The following is a 22,304-nucleotide window of genomic DNA, read 5'->3' on the forward strand; positions in this document are numbered from 1 at the left end:
CAACCCAGCACGATAGGGTACTATTCCCTGAATTGCCGGACATCAAATATCGCCTTCATTTTAAAGGGTTTTTAGAAAACGTGAGTGAAGTTTTGAAGGAATCTTCGATTGTTTTGAAAAAACGAGAAATCACAACCCAACGTGTTAGGGCACGATTCCCGAATTATCAAACACCGAGTATTGTCTTCTTTTTGGAAGGTTTTTAATAAACGTGAGTGAAAACCTAAAGGAATATTCAATTGTTTTGAACAAACGAGAAATCACAACCCAGCACGATAGGGCATGATTCTCGAATTATCAAACACCGAGTATTGCCTTCATTTCAAAGGATTTTTAGAAGACATGAGTGAAATTTTGAAGGGATATTTGATTATTTTAAGCAAACAAAGAATTGCAACCCAGCACGTTAGGGCACGATTCCGTGAATTATCAAATATCGCATATCGCCTTCGTTTAAGGGATTTTTAATAATTGTGAAACTAGCTTAAAACGTATTAATTCGATTTGAAATAAGACGAAATTAATCATAAAATTTAGATTTTGTAAAATCACATTTCATAAACCAAGTGGAAAATGATGATATGGGGTAATAGGCACATATGAGATACAATCAATTAACAAACTAATAATTAAATATAGCTAACCTAAAAAATGCAACTCGATTACAATGATGCATGGAGAATAATTGATATAATAATACAATGACGAAAATGATAACAATCACACAAGCAAAACAATACATACAATAATATGCCATGATAATGTACATAGCATGATATAGAATAACCAATGTGCTATAAAACGGTTTCAAAATAATAACGAATAAATGGACCTATATATAGGTTGACAAATTTGCATGAAAGCTAGGGATAGCTATATGATTTTTAGAATAGATATTATATAATAAAAATTTGAATCAAATTGCGTGTAAAATGTTTTAGACACAAATGCATTTAAAATTGACAATGTACATAATAATTTAAATAATGTATATAATGTGAAAGAATAATAAAGATATATGACAGGATATAATGCACTAAATAGATTTACAAAACATATATACATAAATAACTTTTAAAAATAATTATTTGTAAAGACATAGAAATACCTACAAGCTTAAATTAATTTTATAACAAATTGTATAATGGACTTAAGAACATGCTTATATATATACAAAGAAGACTATATTTATGAAACACATGGATTTAATAATATATATAGATCAAATGTAGGTATCAATAAATATACATATATAAATAATGATTACTTAGAAGATATATTACGAGGACTATATAATGAAATACAAGAAAAATTTTGAGAAATGATATGTATAAAATAATATAAGGTTGATAATATATATCTGAAATAAGTTAACTTTAATATATAAAAATATCCTCATATGTACAAAGTATGTTTTTTTAAGGAGTATCTAGTTAAAATGACCATATACATATAAAAAGAAAAATAATAATTTAAATGACATATACACCATATATATAAAAGGATCGAATATGAGGATAAAATATAAATATGTATATAAAAATATATGAAATTTTTTAAATGAATGATAAAACAATTTTAAGAATACATCAAGTTTTAAAATGAGAAAATATGTAACAACACAAAACAAGTAGTATGTATCTAAAATAAATAATATATGAAAACCTTAGATTAATAATAAAATAATTTAAAAGCGAAGGATACGACAAATTTTAAATTAATATGGAAAAATAGCTAGAACTTAAATATGTACATCCGGTGGCATATCGTTTGATTTTGCCCCGAACTCAAAAGGTTCACGATGTCTTCCACGTTTCGATGCTTGACGCTATAGATCCGATCCATCGCACGTGATTAGTCCATCGAAATTGAAATTCAAGCTAATATGAGTTATGAGGAAGAACCGATTCGTATCTTATCACGAGAAGTGAAAAGTTCTTGAAACAAGCGGGTTCCGCTAGTGAAAGTGTTATGGCTCAAGCACGGGATAGAAGAAGCTACTTGGGAGACCGAGAACTCTATGAGAGAGCGATATCCGAACCTATTTACGGTAAGCTTTTCGGGACGAAAATCTCTTAAGTGGGGAGAGTTGTGACACCCTAATGTGACCCTAGTCGGAGAGTGGTTTTGGAGCACGTAAACCGAGTCACAAGAATAATTAAGTGTTATATTCCGTGCTTATTGTATGTGGAATTGGTATGCGTAAATATTTCGTGTCTCGATTTTTATTAATTAGGTGCAAATTTATAAGAAAGGACCCATGTGCTAGGACTTGAAAATGTGATAGGTGTATTTTAAGTGGCCTAATAATGCATGAAGTGAAATAAATGGAGTTGCATGTCAATTATCCCATTCCCTAAGGTGGATGGCCGGCCATGACAAATTATATAACGGAAACATGTTCCCAACATGTTTTACTAATGGATGATGTTAGAAATGATAAAATAAGAGTATGAAAAAAAAAAAAAGTGTTCATTCTTCTCCATAGGCTTGGCGAATGTCCTAAGGAAAGAAAAGAAAATTTGTTCATCCTTTCTCATCTTCTTGGCCGAAAATACTAAGGGAAAAGGGGAGGATTTTGCTTCATGCTTGGGTTGGAAGAGACCTAGAGGAGATTTGGCTAAGTTTACATCAAGATTAAGGTATGTATGAGGTTGTGTTGGGAGTTTCATGCATGGTTTGGTTACTAATTTGATGTGCATGTTAGCCATGGCTCAAATCCTTGTTATGCCATGGAAATGGTATTTGGCCAAAGTTGTTATGGTGATAAAGCCATTGCATGCTAAGTGTGAAGCTTGATGATGATGCATGCAATGATGGATTGTCTACTCTTGAGTAAGATTTTGAGTTTTCTTTTTGTGTTTAACCATGATTGAAGTTGAATGGAGCATGATTTTCATATTCGCCATGATGCATTCATGAACATGGTTCATGCTTCTTGCATGTTAGTTAAAATTTGTATTTTTGGATGGCTATGGACATCTTGAAATTGACCATGCTCATATTGTATATATATGTTTGCACATGATGTTTTGGCTATGAAGTAAGTGATGAATATATTGGTTTAAAGAAGAAGATGTGGAAGAATGCTTGTGAAATTGCAAGCACAATTATTACTAGCACACATATAAGTGCTTGATGCTATATTATAAGTTTTGGGCCACAATGTGCAAAGCATTAACTAGTAAAATGCATGCTGTTTTTGTGAGGTATTAAGTGCAAAATTGACCTCAACATGTACATGAATATTCGCCTTGAGTAGCCTATTGAAGGCCTTAGCTTTTCCTTGATGCTCAAATAAATTGTATTGAATTGCTTGATGTAGTATAAAATGTGCATGACCATTGTGTATTCAAGCTAAAGAGTGGCCATATGACCATTTAAAACTCCTTGTCATATTCGCCATAAGCAAGCACAATGAGGTTTTAATAAATTGAATTTGTTTGAATTAGCTCAAGAGCTAAGAGGGCCACAATTGGACAAGGGAAGGAAAAGGTGATCGAATAGCCGAAAAAGCCGTTCGACAACATCCGAGGTAAGTCCTCAAGAAGTGACCTTACTTGAATTATGTGAGATGAAGTATGGATGTGTATGATTATTGATTTATGTGTGTATGAGAAATTGAATGATACCGGCTAAGTCCCGGCGAATATGCTTGTGAATATATGTGTTTGAGCCTTAGTAACTGAAAATGAAATATGTATGTCCAATGATTATTGATGTATGTGTACATGAGAAATTGAATGATATCCGGGCTAAGCCCCAAGACAATTATCTTGAAATTATATCAGGGTTAAGACCAAGGCAATTGTGCTAGTGGCTATATCCGGGCTAAGACCAAGGCATTCGTATGAGTTATTCTATCCGGCTAGGACCGAAGGCATTTGTGCACGTGATTATATCCGGTTATATTCAAGAATCTTGGGCTGGAGGTGAGTGTTGGTTGTCTGTAATGAATTCAATTAGTACACTCGAAAAGCCCAAAGGATAAGGTACGTTATATGTGCATTGGAAAGTCGACATGTTTGAGCAACATTCGCTCAACCGACTAATGAATTTCAGTTATTGAATTGATTGATACTTTGTGAAATTATATAATGATGAAGTGTGAAGTAAGAATGTGTATCGAGCCACGGTTTAGTCGATTCTAGGACTACCGTGATGTGTTGGGGTCTAGCTATACATGCCATTAAATGATGAATCGATAGTGTGGTGATTTCGACAATTTGACTTTGTGTTTGTTTATAGCAATGGATCCCGATCCCAACCGAAGCGATAGCGACGATGTGGAGAGTGTGGCGCTCGCCGCGCAAAGGGACAATGGCGGACTCTCAACCTATGGCCAAGAATCCTAATGACGAGGCTAGGCAAGCCTTTTATAGTGTGATGAACGAATGGTTTAATCAATACATTCGAACCAACACGGCTGTTCCACAACCTCCATTCCCGACAAATGCAACCCCAAGACCTACAATACCTCGGTGGTGACCAAATAAGGTCAAGTAAGCCCCAATCGATAGGATTCAAAACATGGGGCCCTTGAATTTAAGGCTACGGATGATGATGATGCCGAAGCGAGCTGAATTTTGGTTAGATAACACTATCCGGTGCTTGATGAGCTATCCTGTACACCGATGAGTGCTTAAAGTGTACCATCTCCTTGCTACTGCGAGTCCGCCTACTATTGGTGGAGTACTCGACTTCGTGGTACCTAGAGAGCAAGTGACTTGGGAATTCTTTCAAACCGAGTTCAAAAAAGTATATCACCGAGATTCATCGACCAAAAGCGGAGGGAATTTCTTGATCTTAAGCAAGGTTCTATGTCGAATTATGACTACGAACGAAAGTTTGTGAGGCTTAGCCAAGACGCTGCGAGAATGCATTTCGTCCAAGCTATTATGTGTAAACGCTCGAGGATGGGCTGAATGATGATATAAGGATGTTTGTTGGCATTCTCGAGATACGAGAGTTCGTAGTACTTGTTGAGCGAGCTTGTAAAGTCAAGAGCTTAGAAAGGAGAAACAAAAGCTGATGTGGGAACCGGAGAATTCGAAAGAGGTCCTCGGAAAGTCTCTTCAACAAGCATCGAAGAGATTTCGAGATGATGCAAGCCGGTCTAGAGGCGTTTGGGCTTTTCTAGACGAGGACGCGATCGACCCCTGTGACCACACGAGTCACCTCGATCGCGGTGGTGGAAATGATCACGAGAGAGGGCGGAGTGTCCACATTGTGGAAAATGGCATTCGGGGAGCTGTTGGTTTCGTGATCGCTCCTACTATAAGTGTGGATCGGCCGACCACTTTATGAAGGATTGCCCGAGGATGCATGAACAGAATGTAAGTCAGAGTGCAAACCCGGGTGCTACCATCGCCGAGGTAGGCCACCTAGAAATATGGGCAATGTCATTGGCGGTCGAGAGGATCTAGAGATGCTACCATCGATCGAGGCTCGTGCTCTGCTAGGACTTATGCCACACGCGCACGCGAGGATGTCGCCTCTCCGGATGTTATTACCGGTACTTTCACTCTTTTCAATACAAATGTGATTGCTTTGATTGACCATGGTTCTACTCATTCATATATATGTGAAACCTTAGCGTCCAAAGAAGACTTTGCCCATTGAGTCTCTTCGAGTTTGTAATTCGGTGTCAAACCCTTGGGTCATTACGTGCTTGTCAACAAAGTGTGCAAGAAAAGTCCCCTAGTGTTCCGAGGTTCTTGTTTTCCGCGGACTTGATGCTTTTGCCGTTCGATAAGTTTGATGTTATTCTTGGTTTGGATTGGTTGACCATGCACGATGCGGTTGTAAATTGCAAGAGCAAGACTATCGATTTGAGGTGCGAACAATGAAATAATTAGGGTTGAGTCTACGGACTTAAAGGGTTGCCAATTTGTAATATCGCCGATGTTGGCCCGTAAATATGTAAGAAAAGGGTGCGGCGTACCTTGCGTCACGTGCTTTCGATGACAAGGAATCGTAAAAGAAACCCGAATCTGTGCCCGTGGTTTGTGAATACCGGATGTTTTCCCGAAGAATTGCGGGTTTACCACCGTTCGGAAATAGAATTTGGCATCAAATTGGTACCGGTACCACTCCAATTTTGATAGCTCCGTATCGTATGGCACCAATGGAATTAAAGGAGTTGAAAGCTCAGTTGCAAGAATTGGTGGATAGAGGTTTTGCTCGCCCGAGTTTTTCTCCTTGGGGTGCGCCAGTGTTGTTCGTGAAGAAGAAGGATGGAACCATGCGACTGTGCATCGACTATCGTCGACTTAATAAAGCGGCGATAAAGAACAAATATCCGCTGCCACGTATTGATGACTTGTTCGATCAAGCGAAAGGAGCCTCGGTGTTCTCAAAACTAGATTTGAGATCGGGCTACTATCAATTGCGAATCCGAGATTCGGACGTGCCCAAGACTGCCTTCAGAACAAGATATGGTCACTATGAGTTCCTAGTGATGCCGTTTGGGCTCACTAATGCCCCTGCGGTATTTATGGATTTAATGAATCGGATCTTTAGACCATATTTGGATCGATTCGTAGTCGTGTTCATTGATGACATCTTGGTCTATTCAAGAAATGAGACCGAACATCTTGAACACCTGCGGTTAGTGCCGCAAATTTTACGGATAAGCAATTATATTGTAAGTTCAGCAAGTGTGAGTTCGGTTAAGAGAGGTTAGCTTCTTGGGTCATGTGGTATTCGATCGGTATTCGAGTCGACCGAATAAAATTTCAGCCATAATTAATTGGAAGCCTCAGAAATATTACGAGGTTCGAGCTTTTTGGGCTTCTTAGGTTATTACCGACGATTTGTAAAGGCTTCTCAACGATAGCCACGCCGATGACGGCTTACTCCAAAAGGACGTTAAGTTCGAATGGATTGGAGAAATGCCAAAAAGTTTCGATCAATGAAAACTTATTTGACTGGAGCCCCAATTCTAGTGCAACCCGAGTCCGACAAGGAGTTTGTCATCTATAGCGACGCCTCTCTACTTGGGTTAGGTTGCGTATTAATGCAAGAAGGTCGAGTTGTGGCCTATCGTCGAGGCAATTAAAGCCACATGAGAAAAATTATCCGACTCATGATCTCGAATTGGCCGCCATCGTATTCGCCTTAAAGATTTGGCAACATTACTTATTTGGTGAATAGTGCCATGTATACTCGGATCACAAAAGTCTCAAATATTTGATGACCCAAAGAGACTTAAATCTGCGACAAAGACGTTGGCTTGAGTGTTAAAGGATTATGAGTGATCATTGACTATCACCCGGGAAAGGCGAATGTGGTTGCGGATGCCTTGAGTCGTAAATCGTTATTCACTTTACTGAGCGATGAATGTGCACTTGTCCGTCCGATCCGACGGTGTGTTAGTGGCTGAATTGAAAGCCAAACCATTATTGACACACCAAATTCGAGAAGCTCGTAAAGTCGATGACGAGTTGGTTGCAAACAAAGCTGCGTGTGTTCGAACAAGGACTCGGAGTTTCAAATCGACGATGACGATTGTTTGAGGTTCAAATGTCGTCTGTGTGTCCCAAAGAATTCGAACTCATTTCGATAATTCAGAATGAAGCCCATTGTAGCCGAATGGCAATCCACCCGGAGTACGAAGATGTACAATGATTTGAAACGTCGGTTTTGGTGGCATGGTATGAAGCGAGACATCTCCGACTTTGTTTCGAGATGTTTAATATGTCAACAAGTGAAAGCGAACATCGGTGCCTTTAGGATTACTTCACCAATCACGATACCCGAGTGGAAATGGGATCGAGTCACAATGGACTTTGTATCCGGACTGCCATTGTCAGCAAGTAAGAAGGATGCGGTTTGGGTCGTGGTAGATCGATTGACTAAGTCGGCCCACTTTGTCCCCGTACGTACGGATTTTTCAATGGACAAATTAGCGGAATTGTACGTTTCTCAGATTGTGAGATTACACGGGGTGCCTATTTCCATCGTGTCGGATAGAGATCCGAGATTTACCTCGCGATTTTGGAAAAAGTTGCAAGAAGCTTTGGGTACCAAGTTGTATTTCAGCACCGCCTTTCACCCCCAAACCGATGGTCAATCCGAGCGGATAATTCAGATACTTGAGGATATGTTAAGATGTTGCGTCCTCGAGTTTAGTGGTTCATGGGAACGGTATTTGCCGTTGATTGAATTCGCTTACAACAACAACTTTCAATCAAGTATTAAGATGGCACCTACGAGGCTTTGTACGAGGCGTAAATGCCGTACACCATTGTTTTGGACCGAGCTTGGTGAAAGCAAGATTTTCGGTGGATTTGATTAGGGATGCTGAACAGAAAGTGAAAGTAATCCGTGAAAGTCTGAAGATAGCCTTCGATCGTCGAAGTCGACGCGGATATGAAGCGTAAGGATATCGAGTATCGTGGGTGATAAAGTGTTTCTCAAGGTATCGCCTTGGAAAAAGATACTCGTGTTACCGTAAGGCCAAGTTGAGCCCGAGGTTCATTGGGCCATATGAGATATCGAGCGAGTCGGTCCAAAGTGGCATATCGTTTGATTTTGCCCCCGAACTCAAAAGGTTCACGATGTCTTCCACGCTTCGATGCTTGACGCTATAGATCCGATCCATCGCACGTGATTAGTCCATCGAAATTGAAATTCAAGCTAATATGAGTTATGAGGAAGAACCGATTCGTATCTTATCACGAGAAGTGAAAAGTTGCGAAACAAGCGGGTTCCGCTAGTGAAAGTGTTATGGCTCAAGCACGGGATAGAAGAAGCTACTTGGGAGACCGAGAACTCTATGAGAGAGCGATATCCGAACCTATTTACGGTAAGCTTTTGGGACGAAAATCTCTTAAGTGGGGAGAGTTGTGACACCCTAATGTGACCCTAGTCGGAGAGTGGTTTGGGACCACGAAACCGAGTCACAAGAATAATTAAGTGTTATATTCCGTGCTTATTGTATGTGGAATTGGTATGCGTAAATATTTCGTGTCTCGATTTTTATTAATTAGGTGCAAATTTATAAGAAAGGACCCATGTGCTAGGACTTGAAAATGTGATAGGTGTATTTTAAGTGGCCTAATAATGCATGAAGTGAAATAAATGGAGTTGCATGTCAATTATCCCATTCCCTAAGGTGGATGGCCGGCCATGACAAATTATGGGCACGGGAAACATGTTCCCAACATGTTTTACTAATGGATGATGTTAGAAATGATAAAATAAGAGTATGAAAAAAAAAAAGTGTTCATTCTTCTCCATAGGCTTGGCGAATGTCCTAAGGAAAGAAAAGAAAATTTGTTCATCCTTTCTCATCTTCTTGGCCGAAAATACTAAGGGAAAAGGGGGAGGATTTTTGCTTCATGCTTGGGTTGGAAGAGACCTAGAGGGAGATTTGGCTAAGTTTACATCAAGATTAAGGTATGTATGAGGTTGTGTTGGGAGTTTCATGCATGGTTTGGTTACTAATTTGATGTGCATGTTAGCCAAGGCTCAAATCCTTGTTATGCCATGGAAATGGTATTTGGCCAAAGTTGTTATGGTGATAAAGCCATTGCATGCTAAGTGTGAAGCTTGATGATGATGCATGCAATGATGGATTGTCTACTCTTGAGTAAGATTTTGAGTTTTCTTTTGTGTTTAACCATGATTGAAGTTGAATGGAGCATGATTTTCATATTCGCCATGATGCATTCATGAACATGGTTCATGCTTCTTGCATGTTAGTTAAAATTTGTATTTTTGGATGGCTATGGACATCTTGAAATTCGGCCATGCTCATATTGTATATATATGTTTGCACATGATGTTTTGGCTATGAAGTAAGTGATGAATATATTGGTTTAAAGAAGAAGATGTGGAAGAATGCTTGTGAAATTGCAAGCACAATTGCCTAGCACACATATAAGTGCTTGATGCTATATTATAAGTTTTGGGCCACAATGTGCAAAGCATTAACTAGTAAAATGCATGCTGTTTTTGTGAGGTATTAAGTGCAAAATTGACCTCAACATGTACATGAATATTCGCCCTGAGTAGCCTATTGAAGGCCTTAGCTTTTCCTTGATGCTCAAATAAATTGTATTGAATTGCTTGATGTAGTATAAAATGTGCATGACCATTGTGTATTCAAGCTAAAGAGTGGCCATATGACCATTTAAAACTCCTTGTCATATTCGCCATAAGCAAGTACAATGAGGTTTTAATAAATTGAATTTGTTTGAATTAGCTCAAGAGCTAAGAGGGCCACAATTGGACAAGGGGAAGGAAAAGGTGATCGAATAGCCGAAAAAGCCGTTCGACAACATCCGAGGTAAGTCCTCAAGAAGTGACCTTACTTGAATTATGTGAGATGAAGTATGGATGTGTATGATTATTAATTTATGTGTGTATGAGAAATTGAATGATACCCGGGCTAAGTCCCGAAGGCGAATATGCTTGTGAATATATGTGCGTTTGAGCCTTAGTAACTGAAAATGAAATATGTATGTCCAATGATTATTGATGTATGTGTACATGAGAAATTGAATGATATCCGGCTAAGCCTCAAGACAATTATGCTGGAAATTATATCCGGGTTAAGACCAAGGCAATTGTGCTAGTGGCTATATCCGGGCTAAGACCAAGGCATTCGTATGAAGTTATTCTATCCGGCTAGGACCAAGGCATTTGTGCACGTGATTATATCCGGTTATATTCAAGAATCTTGGGCTGGAGGTGAGTGTTGGTTGCTGTAATGAATTCAATTAGTACACTCGAAAAGCCCAAAGGATAAGGTACGTTATATGTGCATTGAAAGTCGACATGTTTGAGCAACATTCGCTCAACCGACTAATGAATTTCAGTTATTGAATTGATTGATACTTTGTGAAATTATATAATGATGAAGTGTGAAGTAAGAATGTGTATCAATGAAATGATGCATTTGGCTATGTGAATGTATTGCTGTAATTAGAGTTGATTATATTCCTTGAGACTTACTAAGCATAAAAATGCTTACCCGTTGCTTTGGCTCTCGTTTTCTAGATTTCGTCAAGCAATCGGATTTGGGATCGTTGAAGTCAAGTCATCCACACTATCAAGCCTCCATTTTGGTATAAATTTTTGGTTGAACTTGAAATGGCATGTATAGGACTACCCTTGTTGGTTAAATACGTTGTGATGTATATATGTACGGCCATGAGAAAATGGCTCAAAAAAGAAGCATGAACTTAGACTAATTGTGGTTTGTATGTATATATTTGGTGTCATGATGTGGCTATGGCTTGAAATGGGAATGTTGGTCATATGATCAGCCATTGGCATGGTTAAAATGATCATATATGAACCTATGTATGGCAAGACTAGTTGGTTCATGGAGACTACCAAATAGGTAAGACCTACCTTAAAACAGATGCTGCCAGCTGCAGTGACGTGAATGTGAAAAATCACCAAACTTCGTAGGAATGGAATTAAATAGTGAATAAGCTATGTAAATGAACCTTGATGAGTCTATTTTCATATGGAAGAAACGAAATGGTCATAGGAGTTACATGTTAAGAGATATTAAAGCTATTGTGAGACAGGGCCAGAACGGTTTCTGGGTTCCCTGTCGCAACTTTAAAAATTTACTATAAATTATCCAAAAAGCATTAGGAGACATACCTTATATTTACAGATTCAATTTTGAGTCTAGTTTCATTAGAAACAAAGGACACCAGCATTAAAGCCCTGTACAGAGAGATATTCAAGTTATACCGCGCGAAGGTCAGAGCAGTCGATCCCTGTAACATGGGTGACTTTAACTAATAAACTGTACCAATTGGCCCAACCAAAAATTATAGAAATAAATCCATGGATGGATATATGAGTCTAAATTCAGGGAAATTTTACGAAACCAGTTTCCGAGTTTTGAAACTCGAGATATGATTTTTAAGGCGACAGTGACGCAGTTTTCCAGCCTGACTGAAAATGTCAAATGGATGGGCAAAACAAGTGAACTTGGCTTGTTAACCCTCGTGTCCGATAAACGGCGATGGTCTCGGGTTCGGGTGTTACAATTTTATTGGTATCGAGCCACGGTTTAGTCGATTCTAGGACTACCGTGATGTGTTGGGGTCTAGCTATACATGCCATTAAATGATGAATCGATAGTGTGGTGATTTCGACAATTTGACTTTGTGTTTGTTTATAGCAATGGATCCCGATCCCAACCGAAGCGATAGTGACGATGTGGAGAGTGTGGCGCCTGCTCCGCGCAAGAAGGGACAAGGCTTGGCGGACTCTCAACCTATGGCCAGCAATCCTAATGACGAGGCTAGGCAAGCCTTTTATAGTGTGATGAACGAATGGTTTAATCAATACATTCGAACCAACACTACTGTTCCACAACCTCCATTCCCGACAAATGCAACCTCGCACCTACAATACCTCCGGTGACTCGACCAAATAAGGTCAAGTAAGCCCCAATCGATAGGATTCAAAACATGGGGCCACTGAATTTAAGGCTACGGATGATGATGATGCCGAAGCGAGCTGAATTTTGGTTAGATAACACTATCCGGTGCTTGATGAGCTATCCTGTACACCGATGAGTGCTTAAAGTGTACCATCTCCTTGCTACGCGAGTCCGCCTACTATTGGTGGAGTACTCGACTTGTGGTGCCTAGAGAGCAAGTGACTTGGGAATTCTTTCAAACCGAAGTTAGAAAAAGTATATCAGTCGAGATTCATCGACCAAAAGCGGAGGGAATTTCTTGATCTTAAGCAAGGTTCTATGTCCGTTATCGACTACGAACGAAAGTTTGTGAGGCTTAGCCGGACGCTGTGCGAGAATGCATTTCGTCCGAAGCTATTATGTGTAAACGCAGCGAGGATGGGCTGAATGATGATATAAGGATGTTTGTTGACATTCTCGAGATACGAGAGTTCGTAGTACTTGTTGAGCGAGCTTGTAAAGTCAAGAGCTTAGAAAGGAGAAACAAAAGCTGATGTGGGAACTGGAGAATTCGAAGAGGTCCTCGGAAAGTCTCTTCAACAAGCATCAAGAGATTTCGAGATGATGCGAGCCGGTCTAGAGGCGTTTGGGCTTTTCTAGACGAGGACGCGATCGACCCTGTGACCACACGAGTCACCTCGATCGCGGTGGTGGAAATGATCGCCGAGAGGGCGGAGTGTCCACATTGTGGAAAATGGCATTCGGGAGCTGTTGGTTTCGTGATCGCTCTGCTATAAGTGTGGATCGGCCGACCACTTTATGAAGGATTGCCCGAGGATGCATGAGCAGAATGTAAGTCGAGTGCAAACCCGGTGCTACCATCGCTCGAGGTAGGCCACCTAGAAATATGGGCAATGTCGGTGGCGGTCGAGAGGATCTAGAGATGCTACCATCGATTCGAGGCTCGTGCTCTGCTAGGACTTATGCCATACGCCGCACGCAAGGATCTTGCCTCCGGATGTTATTTCCGGTACTTTCACTCTTTTCAATACAAATGTGATTGCTTTGATTGACCATGGTTCTACTCATTCATATATATGTGAAACCTTAGCGTCCAAAGAAGACTTTGCCCATTGAGTCTCGAGTTTGTAATTCGGTGTCAAACCCTTGGGTCATTACGTGCTTGTCAACAAAGTGTGCAAGAAAAGTCCCCTAGTGTTCCGAGGTTCTTGTTTTCGGCGGACTTGATGCTTTTGTCGTTCGATGAGTTCGATGTTATTCTTGGTTTGGATTGGTTGACCATGCACGATGCGGTTGTAAATTGCAAGAGCAAGACTATCGATTTGAGGTGCGCGAACAATGAAGTAATTCGGGTTGAGTCTACGGACTTAAAGGGTTGCCACCGTAATATCGCCGATGTTGGCCCGTAAATATGTAAGAAAAGGGTGCGAAGCGTACCTTGCGTCGTGCTCGATGACAAGGAATCGTAAAAGAAACCCGAATCTGTGCCGTGGTTTGTGAATACCGGATGTTTTCCCGAAGAATTGCGGGTTTACCACTGCTCGAAATAGAATTTGGCATCGAATTGGTACCGGTACCACTCCAATTTCGATAGCTCCGTATCGTATGGCACCAACGGAATTAAAGGAGTTGAAAGCTCAGTTGCAAGAATTGGTGGATAGAGGTTTTGCTCGCCCGAGTTTTTCGCCTTGGGGTGCGCCGGTGTTGTTCGTGAAGAAGAAGGATGGAACCATGCGACTGTGCATCGACTATCGTCAGCTTAATAAAGCAACGATAAAGAACAAATATCCGTTGCCACGTATTGATGACTTGTTCGATCAACTGAAGGGAGCCTCGGTGTTCTCAAAAATAGATTTGAGATCGGGCTACTATCAATTGCGAATCCGAGATTCGGACGTGCCCAAGACTGCCTTCAGAACGAGATATGGTCACTATGAGTTCCTAGTGATGCCGTTTGGGCTCACTAATGCCCCTGCGGTATTTATGGATTTAATGAATCGGATCTTTAGACCATATTTGGATCGATTCGTAGTCGTGTTCATTGATGACATCTTGGTCTATTCAAGAAATGAGACCGAACATCTTTGAACACCGCGTTAGTCTTTGCAAATTTTACGGGATAAGCAATTATATGCTAAGTTAAAGAAGTGTGAGTTACGGTTAAGAGAGGTTAGCTTCTTGGGTCATGTGGTATTCGCATCGGGTATTCGAGTCGACCGAATAAAATTTCAGCCATACTTAATTGGAAGCCTCGAGAAATATTCTTGAGGTTCGGAGCTTTTTGGGGCTGCTTAGGTTATTACCGACGATTTGTAAAGGCTTCTCAACGATAGCCACCGATGACGGCTTACTCCAAAAGGACGTTAAGTTGAATGGATGGAGAAAGGCCAAAAAGTTTCGATCAACTGAAAACTTATTTGACTGGAGCCCCAATTCTAGTGCAACCCGAGTCCGACAAGGAGTTTGTCATCTATAGCGACGCCTCTCTACTTGGGTTAGGTTGCGTATTAATGCAAGAAGGTCGAGTTGTGGCCTATGCGTCGAGGCAATTAAAGCCACATGAGAAAAATTATCCGACTCATGATCTCGAATTGGCCGCCATCGTATTCGCCTTAAAGATTTGGCGACATTACTTATTTGGTGAATGGTGCCATGTATACTCGGATCACAAAAGTCTCAAATATTTGATGACCCAAAGAGACTTAAATCTGCGACAAAGACGTTGGCTTGAGCTGTTAAAGGATTATGAGCTGATCATTGACTATCACCCGGGAAAGGAGAATGTGGTTACAGATGCCTTGAGTCGTAAATCGTTATTCACTTTCTGACGATGAATGTGCACTTGTCCGTCCGATCCGGCAAAGTGTGTTAGTGGCTGAATTGAAAGCCAAACCATTATTGACACACCAAATTCGAGAAGCTCAGAAAGTCGATGACGAGTTGGTTGCAAAACGGGCTGCGTGTGTTCCGAACAAGGACTCGGAGTTTCAAATCGACGATGACGATTGTTTGAGGTTCAAAAGTCGTCATGTGTCCCAAAGAATTGAACTCATTTCGATAATTCTGAATGAAGCCCATTGTAGCCGAATGGCAATCCACCCGGGGAGTACGAAGATGTACAATGATTTGAAACGTTGGTTTTGGTGGCATGGTATGAAGCGAGACATCTCCGACTTTGTTTCGAGATGTTTAATATGTCAACAAGTGAAAGCGGAACATCAGTGCCTTGAGATTACTTGACCAATCACGATACCCGAGTGGAAATGGGATCGAGTCACAATGGACTTTGTATCCGGACTGCCATTGTCAGCAAGTAAGAAGGATGCGGTTTGGGTCGTGGTAGATCGATTGACTAAGTCGGCCCACTTTGTCCCCGTACGTATGGATTTTTCAATGGACAAATTAGCGGAATTATACGTTTCTCGGTTGTGAGATTACACGGGTGCCTATTTCCATCGTGTCGGATAGAGATCCGAGATTTACCTCGCGATTTTGGAAAAAGTTGCAAGAAGCTTTGGGTACCAAGTTGTATTTCAGACCGCCTTTCACCCCAAACCGATGGTCAATCCGAGCGGATAATTCGAGATACTTGAGGATATGTTAAGATGTTGCGTCCTCGAGTTTAATGGTTCATGGGAACGTTATTTGCCGTTGATTGAATTCGCTTACAACAACAGCTTTCAATCAAGTATTAAGATGGCACCCTACGAGCCTTTGTACGGGCGTAAATGCCGTACACCATTGTTTTGGACTGAGCTTGGTGAAAGCAAGATTTTCGGAGTGGATTTGATTAGGGATGCTGAACAGAAAGTGAAAGTAATCCGTGAAAGTCTGAAGATAGCCTTCGATCGTCAGAAGTCGTATGCGGATATGAAGCGTAAGGATATCGAGTATCAGGTGGGTGATAATGTGTTTCTCAAGGTATCGCCTTGGAAAAAGATACTCAGGTTCGGCCGTAAGGGCAAGTTGAGCCCGAGGTTCATTGGGCCATATGAGATATCAGAGCGAGTCGGTCCAGTGGCATATCGTTTGATTTTGCCCCCTGAACTCAAAAAGGTTCACGATGTCTTCCACGTTTCGATGCTTCGACGCTATAGATCCGATCCATCGCACGTGATTAGTCCATCAGAAATTGAAATTCAAGCTAATATGAGTTATGAGGAAGAACCGATTCGTATCTTATCACGAGAAGTGAAAAGTTATGAAACAAGCGGGTTCCGCTTAGTGAAAGTGTTATGGCTCAAGCACGGGATAGAAGAAGCTACTTGGGAGACCGAGAACTCTATGAGAGAGCGATATCCGAACCTATTTACCGGTAAGCTTTTCGGGGACGAAAATCTCTTAAGTGGGGGAGAGTTGTGACACCCCTAATGTGACCCTAGTCGAAGAGTGGTTTCGGGACCACGAAACCGAGTCACAAGAATAATTAAGTGTTATATTCCGTGCTTATTGTATGTGGAATTGGTATGCGTAAATATTTTGTGTCTCGATTTTTATTAATTAGGTGCAAATTTATAAGAAAGGACCCATGTGCTAGGACTTGAAAATGTGATAGGTGTATTTTAAGTGGCCTAATAATGCATGAAGTGAAATAAATGGAGTTGCATGTCAATTATCCCATTCCCTAAGGTGGATGGCCGGCCATGACAAATTATGGGCAGCGGAAACATGTTCCCAACATGTTTTACTAATGGATGATGTTAGAAATGATAAAATAAGAGTATGAAAAAAAAAGTGTTCATTCTTCTCCATAGGCTTGGCGAATGTCCTAAGGAAAGAAAAGAAAAATTTGTTCATCCTTTCTCATCTTCTTGGCGAAAATACTAAGGGAAAAGGGGAGGATTTTTGCTTCATGCTTGGGTTGGAAGAGACCTAGAGGGAGATTTGGCTAAGTTTACATCAAGATTAAGGTATGTATGAGGTTGTGTTGGGAGTTTCATGCATGGTTTGGTTACTAATTTGATGTGCATGTTAGCCATGGCTCAAATCCTTGTTATGCCATGGAAATGGTATTTGGCCAAAGTTGTTATGGTGATAAAGCCATTGCATGCTAAGTGTGAAGCTTGATGATGATGCATGCAATGATGGATTGTCTACTCTTGAGTAAGATTTTGAGTTTTCTTTTTTGTGTTTAACAATGATTGAAGTTGAATGGAGCATGATTTTCATATTCGGCCATGATGCATTCATGAACATGGTTCATGCTTCTTGCATGTTAGTTAAAATTTGTATTTTTGGATGGCTATGGACATCTTGAAATTCGGCCATGCTCATATTGTATATATATGTTTGCACATGATGTTTTGGCTATGAAGTAAGTGATGAATATATTGGTTTAAAGAAGAAGATGTGGAAGAATGCTTGTGAAATTGCAAGCACAATTGCCTAGCACACATATAAGTGCTTGATGCTATATTATAAGTTTTGGGCCACAATGTGCAAAGCATTAACTAGTAAAATGCATGCTGTTTTTGTGAGGTATTAAGTGCAAAATTGACCTCAACATGTACATGAATATTCGGCCTTGAGTAGCCTATTGAAGGCCTTAGCTTTTCCTTGATGCTCAAATAAATTGTATTGAATTGCTTGATGTAGTATAAAATGTGCATGACCATTGTGTATTCAAGCTAAAGAGTGGCCATATGACCATTTAAAACTCCTTGTCATATTAGGCCATAAGCAAGCACAATGAGGTTTTAATAAATTGAATTTGTTTGAATTAGCTCAAGAGCTAAGAGGGCCACAATTGGACAAGGGGAAGGAAAAGGTGATCGAATAGCCGAAAAAGCCGTTCGACAACATCCGAGGTAAGTCCTCAAGAAGTGACCTTACTTGAATTATGTGAGATGAAGTATGGATGTGTACGATTATTGATTTATGTGTATGAGAAATTGAATGATACCCGGGCTAAGTCCCCGGCGAATATGCTTGTGAATATATGTGCGTTTGAGCCTTAGTAACGAAAGTGAAATATGTATGTCCAATGATTATTGATGTATGTGTACATGAGAAATTGAATGATATCCGGGCTAAGCCCCGAAGACAATTATGCTGGAAATTATATCCGGGTTAAGACCCGAAGGCAATTGTGCTAGTGGCTATATCCGGGCTAAGACCCGAAGGCATTCGTGCGAGTTATTCTATCCGGGCTTGGACCCGAAGGCATTTGTGCACGTGATTATATCCGGTTATATTCCGAAGAATCTTGGGCTGGAGGTGAGTGTTGGTTGCTGTAATGAATTCAATTAGTACACTCGAAAAGCCCAAAGGATAAGGTACGTTATATGTGCATTGGAAAGTCGACATGTTTGAGCAACATTCGCTCAACCGACTAATGAATTTCAGTTATTGAATTGATTGATACTTTGTGAAATTATATAATGATGAAGTGTGAAGTAAGAATGTGTATCAATGAAATGATGCATTTGGCTATGTGAATGTATTGCTGTAATTAGAGTTGATTATATTCCTTGAGACTTACTAAGCATAAAAATGCTTACCCCGTTGCTTTGGCTCTCAGTTTTCTAGATTTCGCTCGAAGCAATCGGATTTGGGATCGTTGAAGTCGAAGTCATCCACACTATCAAGCCTCCATTTTGGTATAAATTTTGGTTGAACTTGAAATGGCATGTATAGGACTACCCTTGTTGGTTAAATATGTTGTGATGTATATATGTACGGCCATGCGAAAATGGCTCAAAAAAAAAGCATGAACTTAGACTAATTGTGGTTTGTATGTATATATTTGGTGTCATGATGTGGCTATGGCTTGGAAATGGGAATGTTGGTCATATGATCAGCCATTGGCATGGTTAAAATGATCATATATGAACCTATGTAAGGCAAGACTAGTTGGTTCATGGAGACTACCAAATAGGTAAGACCTACCTTAAAAACAGATGCTGCCAGCTGCAGTGACGTGAATGTGAAAAATCACCAAAATTCGTAGGAATGGAATTAAATAGTGAATAAGCTATGTAAATGAACCTTGATGAGTCTATTTTCATATGGAAGAAACGAAATGGTCATAGGAGTTACATGTTAAGAGATATTAAAGCTATTGTGAGACAGGGCCAGAACGGTTTCTGGGTTCCCTGTCGCAACTTTAAAAATTTACTATAAATTATCCAAAAAGAATTAGGAGACATACCTTATATGTAAAGATTCCATTTTGAGTCTAGTTTCATTAGAAAGAAACTACATCAGCATTAAAGCCCTGTACAGAGAGATATTCAAGTTATACCGCGCGAAGGTCAGAGCAGTCGATCCCTGTAACATGGGTGACTTTAACTAATAAACTGTACCAATTGGCCCAACCAAAAATTATAGAAATAAATCCATGGATGGATATATGAGTCTAAATTCAGGGAAAATTTACGAAACCAGTTTCCGAGTTTTGAAACTCGAGATATGATTTTTAAGGCGACAGTGACGCAGTTTTCCAGCCTGACTGAAAATGTCAAATGGATGGGCAAAACAAGTGAACTTGGCTTGTTAACCCCTCGTGTCCGACAACGGCGATGGTCTCGGGTTCGGAGTGTTACAGTAATGGTTGTTTTGATATACTTGTATGTCATTCTATGGTACCTAAATATATGTTAAGTGGTTGTTCAAATTTTGCCAAGGTAAGATTATAAACATATATGCATGTAATGATATGCCTTGTTGAATGATGGAATTTACTTAATTTGAATGCTTGAATTGGTTGGTATTTGGATATGCGTTTTAGTGTAGGAAAATGGTAAACTTGGGTGACAAATGCGGCTAGGAAATGGCTTTATTTTGTCCACACGGGCATGTGTCTAGACCGTGTGTGACACATGGCCTGGTAACATAGGCGTGTAGTTAGGCCCTGTGTCCCCTACACCTTAATTTTAAGAAACAGAATGCTCAGAATTGAGCACAGAGGCAGAGATACGGTCGTGTGTCTCAGCTGTGTGTGCTACACAGCCTAGAACATGGGTGTGTGTCTTGGCTGTGTGAAACTTGCACCTAATTTTGAATTAAGTTAATTAACAACACGGCCTAGCACATGGGCGTGTGGCATGACCATGTGCACAAGTCAGTGAGTTACACGGGGTTGAACACGGCCTATAGCAGGGCATGTCCTAGGGTCATACGGGCATGTCCCTTGGACCACACGGGTGTGTCCCTTGGACCACACGGGCGTGTGAGCCCTGCACCTTGGAAAACTTTTGTAATTTAACAAAAAATTCTTAGAGCACCCGATTAAGTCCCGACTCGATTCTAATGCTCGTATTGGGCCTCAAAGGTCCAATTAAGGGGCATTTTGAATGATCTCAATTAATGAATAGTAATTTACATAAATTATTTGTAAAATTTTTTGAAAGTTTCAATAATACTTTGAAACCTTGTTTCAACGACGGATACGGGTTAGAGGTGTTACAAGTTTCTTTTTGGCCTACACTATTTAAAGACACTTATGCTTATGTGAAGAACTGTGATAAATGCCAAAGGACCAAAAATATATCAAGGAGGAATAAGATGCCCTTGACAAGCATTTTGGAGATTGAGTTATTTGACGTATGCATAATTGAATTCTTAGGCCCGTTTCCTTCTTCGTATGGGAACAAAAACATCTTAGTTGCTGTGGTCTGTGTATAACACCCCAAACCCGGTCTGGACATTATGGTCGAATCTAGCGATGTCATATTGAAGTGTTTTGTGACACCCCTAATGTGACCCTAGTCGGAGAGTGGTTTCGGGACCACGAAACCGAGTCACAAGAATAATTAAGTGTTATATTCCGTGCTTATTGTATGAGGAATTGGTATGCGTAAATATTTCGTGTCTCGATTTTTATTAATTAGGTGCTAATTTATAAGAAAGGACCCAAGTGCTAGGACTTGAAAATGTGATAGGTGTATTTTTAAGTGGCCTAATAATGCATAAAGTGAAATAAATGGAGTTGCATGTCAATTATCCCCTTTCCCTAAGGTGGATGGCCGGCCATGACAAATTATGGGCAAGGGAAAACATGTTCCCAACATGTTTTACTAATGGATGATGTTAGAAATGATAAAATAAGAGTATGAAAAAAAAGAAAAAAAATGTTCATTCTTCTCCATAGGCTTGGCGAATGTCCTAAGGAAAGAAAAGAAAAATTTGTTCATCCTTTCTCATCTTCTTGGCGAAAATACTAAGGAAAAGGGGAGGATTTTGCTTCATGCTTGGGTTGGAAGAGACCTAGAAGGAGATTTGGCTAAGTTTACATCAAGATTAAGGTATGTATGAGGTTGTGTTGGGAGTTTCATGCATGGTTTGGTTGCTAATTTGATGTGCATGTTAGCCATGGCTCAAATCTTTGTTATGCCATGGAAATGGCATTTGGCCAAAGTTGTTATGGTGATAAAGCCATTGCATGCTAAGTGTGAAACTTGATGATGATGCATGCAATGATGGATTGTCTACTCATGAGTAAGATTTTGAGCTTTCTTTTGTTTTATCATGATTGAAGTTGAAAAGAAGCATGATTGTCATATTCGCCATGATGCATTCTTGAGCATGATTCATGCTTCTTGCATGTTAGTTAAAATTTGTGTTTTGGATGGCTATGGACACCTTGAAATTGCCATGCTCATATATGCATATATATGATTGCATATTATGTTTTGGTTATGAACTAAGTGATGAATATATTGGTTTAAAGAAGTAGATGTGGAAGAATGCTTGTGAAATTGCAAGCACAATTCGGCCTAGCACACATGTAGGTGCTTGATGCTATATTATAAGTTTTGGGCCACAATGTGCAAAGCATTAATTAGTAAATTGCATGCTGTTTTTGTGAGGTATTAAGTGCAAAATTGACCTCAACATGTACATGAATATTCGGCCTTGGGTAGCCTATTGAAGGCCTTAGCATTTC

This window comes from Gossypium arboreum, chromosome 1 (assembly GCF_025698485.1).
Source record: "Gossypium arboreum isolate Shixiya-1 chromosome 1, ASM2569848v2, whole genome shotgun sequence".
NCBI lineage: Eukaryota > Viridiplantae > Streptophyta > Magnoliopsida > Malvales > Malvaceae > Gossypium > Gossypium arboreum.